Source organism: Sceloporus undulatus, chromosome 3, assembly GCF_019175285.1.
Source record: "Sceloporus undulatus isolate JIND9_A2432 ecotype Alabama chromosome 3, SceUnd_v1.1, whole genome shotgun sequence".
NCBI classification, from domain to species: domain Eukaryota; kingdom Metazoa; phylum Chordata; class Lepidosauria; order Squamata; family Phrynosomatidae; genus Sceloporus; species Sceloporus undulatus.
Window position 1 is genome coordinate 28223454 of NC_056524.1, and position 3454 is coordinate 28226907.

At 49.5% G+C, this 3454-nt stretch overlaps 1 protein-coding gene across 3 annotated transcripts in view; it reads right to left on the reverse strand.

Moving 5' to 3' along the window:
* The window catches only part of LATS2 (large tumor suppressor kinase 2), a 77534-nt gene extending 75272 nt beyond the window's left edge, over window positions 1-2262 (reverse strand). For 2 of the 3 annotated variants that reach the window (XM_042457290.1, XM_042457289.1), the window contains exon 1: window positions 1879-2262. The gene's annotated coding sequence lies outside the window, so the exon portion shown is untranslated. The remainder of the gene's footprint in view (window positions 1-1878) is intronic. The other variant, XM_042457291.1, reaches the window with a different exon arrangement.
* Window positions 2263-3454: the final 1192 nt, after the last annotated feature.

Genomic DNA, 3454 nt, shown 5'->3' on the forward strand with positions numbered 1-3454 from the left:
CAGAGGAGGTTTGCCATTGCCTTCCCCTGAGGCTGAGAGAGTGTGACTCAGCCAGGGTCAGCCAATGAGTTTCATGACTGAGTGGTGATTCGAACCCTGGTCTCCAGAGTCATAGCCCAACATTTAAACCACTAAAACGACTTTAACAGCCATGGCTCCATCCAACAGAATGCTGGGATTCATAGTTTTGTGAGGTAACAGCGCTCTTTGGCAGAGAAAGCCACAGACCTTGTAAAACTACAGCTCCCAAGATGACACAGGATGCTGCTACAGCGCTCAAAGTGGTGTCAAACCGCGTTATTTCTACTGTGTAGATGCACCCATATGTTAATACACTGCAAAGTAATGAACAAAACAAATTTGGCTTTTTAATGCAATTGCTGCCGCGGGAAAAGGTGGTTCGGGGTGGTTTTGGGGTCAGCAAGAGACCGGAGAACTGCCATGGGTGCAAAAGGTGCATCAAGAAAACAGTCCCATGCCAGTGACACACCTTGCGCTCAATAGACACACAATTATACCTGTGCAATGATGCAATGAGAGAGACAGTGCGGTGTAGCGGTTTGAGCGTTGCACTATGACTCTGGAGATGGTCATGGAAACACACTAGGTGACCCTGGGCAAGTCACACTCTCTCAGCCTCAGAGGACAGCAATGCAAAAAGAACAACCTTATATGAAGAAGCCTGCCAAGAAAACCCCATGGCATTAGGGGCTGCCATATGTCAGAAATGGCTTGAAGACACACAACAAACAAACAAACAAGACCCCCAAACAGATGCTTTGTTGCTCCACATTGTTCTGACCTCTCCATTGGCAAAAGGGGACAGGAACAGAGCCATTATGGTGCAGTGGTCTGAGCTTTGGGCCATGACCCTGGGTTCGAATCCTGTTTCAGCCATTGGGTGACCTTGGGCAAGCTACACTCTCTCAGCCTCAGAGGATGGCAATAGCAACCTCGCTCCGGAAAAACTTGTCAAGGGAACCGCAAAACAGGGTCGCCATAAGTCAAATTATTACAGTCAACAGACCGTTAGGCAACACATTGAACACATATCAAAATGTACATTGACAGTTAAAAATACTTGCTACCTTTGTATCATAATATAAAACACCATTTTCTAGAAAGTCAGAAGGGAATACAATGATTGGGGGGAAATACCCCAATGCCCCCCTTTATTAATATCGCCACTCACATGCCCCAATTCACACAATACAAATCATTATTATTCACATAGTAAGAAAAGAACGGAATAAATACATTGATAAAATACAGAAACACCCAAAATCCACCAAAGAGCCTCCACTTTGGACAAAACAGTAACAGAAACTGGCTAAAATTACAAGCATCTCTTTGCTTTCTAAGGGTCTTAACCATAAGGCATTTGTTCACATTACTCTTAGGTTTACTCTGGTCTTCCTCTTAGTAAGTGTTGTGACTTAAGACACAAACATTTTTACACCGAAGGAGAACAATTAAATATACGTAAATTAACAATTTGAAACAAAGAAAGAAAAACAAAATGCTTGGGGGGAAATCCCTGAAGTCATAGGATAGCTTTTTCTGGGGGAGTAAGCGAACTCCAAAGTACAGCAACACCCAGCATCCACTACAAAGGGACTCCTTGCGGGTTTGTTGTACTTTTCTAGGGGTAAACAAACTCCAAAAGTACGACAAGACCCATCATCCCCCCAACAAGGGCTCCTTGTGGATGTGTTGCTCTTTTCTTGGGGGGAAGGCAAGCTCCAGAAGTACGACAACACCCAGAATCCACCGAACAGGGGACTCCTTGTGGATTAGGGGCGTTGTTGTTCTTTGCCAACACAACTGGACGCAGGAAGCCCCCATTGCTCGGCTGCCCGGGAGGGACCCCGCCCTCACCTCTTCCGCGATTACGCTGCCTTCTTCTCCCTCTCAGGGCCTTCGGATGATACTAGCAATGCTGCTGCTGCTGCTGCCCTCCTCCTCCATTCTTCTTCCCAGTCTGGCGCTCAGAAGGCGAAGGCGAAGGCGGCTTCTTCTTCTTCTTCTCTCGCAGCGCAGCACTTTGGGACGTTCTCCACATTGTTAGCATTCCTTTCGCCCCACGTGACCTCGCCCCCCCCTTGGCTCCGGCGGCGGCGGCGTCATTCCAGAGCCCCTCCCTCCCTTCGCATTCCAAGCCCGGGAGGCGGGGCAATAGTGGAGGGGGCGGGGCTAAGTCAGAAACGGTCATAACAAGCTTGAGAGAGTGTGACTTGTTTGCTTTCAAGCCGCAGCCGGGGCTTCTCCAGGGTCGTGGTCCCATCCTCGGAACCTCTGCGCTACGCAAACAGGACCTTTCCCTCGGCTATTATGAGCGTTCTTTACAGCGGGGGAGGCGGAGCTGGCTGCCCGTCAAGGGCAGGATGGGCGGGGCTGAAGTCGAAGTTCCGCCTCCTCCTCTCCCTGTAAAGAACGTTCTTAATAGCAGACACTCGCGGAGGAGGCGGGGCCAGCTGTCTGTCAAGGGCGAGGCCGAAGTCAATGTCCCGCCTCCTCCTCCCTTCCCTGTAAAGAACGTTCACAACAGCAGGCTAGCGGCATCTTTGCACCGCCCCTCCTTCGCATTCCAAGCCGGGGAGGCGGGGCCAGATGCCCGTCAAGGACACGATAGGCGGAGCGAAACAAAGTTCCGCCTCCTCTTCCCTATTTAGCGCGCACCATCGGGGGAGGCGGGGCCATCAGCCCGTCAACAGACAGGTGGGTGGGGTTCTGCTCAGGCTCCTCCCCCTCCTCCCTAGTAGTGGGCGAAGAAGGGCAGTGCTCAAGTGGCGCAGAGGTTCTGAAGGTGGGACCAGGGCCCGGGAGATCAGGGTGGGTTTCCTTGGCAGGACAGTGGGTTCATAGAATTAAGCCCTAGAGTTGGGAGAGGCCCCAAGAAGGCCCTCCTCCCTCCCAGCCCCATTCTGCCATGCAGGAACTCTCCACCAAAGCATCCCTGACTCTGCAAAGACTTATACATTCCCCCTCTGGGATCATTTAGAATCCCTGACAGCTGAACTTGCCAGGCAGAGGGTTATTGTTATTGTTATGTTTATATCCCGCCCTTTCCCCAAGGCTGGGACACAGGGCGGCTTACAACAACAACAACAACAGAAACACCATACAGTTAAAAACATACCAAAACAGTATGTGAAAATAGTATGAGATTGCTACAATAATCAAAACAAATGCAGTGCTAAAACAAAGTTGTAGTCTCCGTTTCGTCTTCGTGAGGTTTCTCCAGCTACACTTATTGACTTATGCTCCTCTCACACAACAATACGAAATATAAACAACAGTGCATATGAAACGTATAAGTGGGGCAAAAACAACAGGCTCACATACCAACAATATTACACTAAAGACACAACTTACATCACTGCAATCGTACGCAATGCCTACAGCTCCATTGAGTGGCATGTATCTAAACTCAGGAAAGTAAGTGAACTATTAC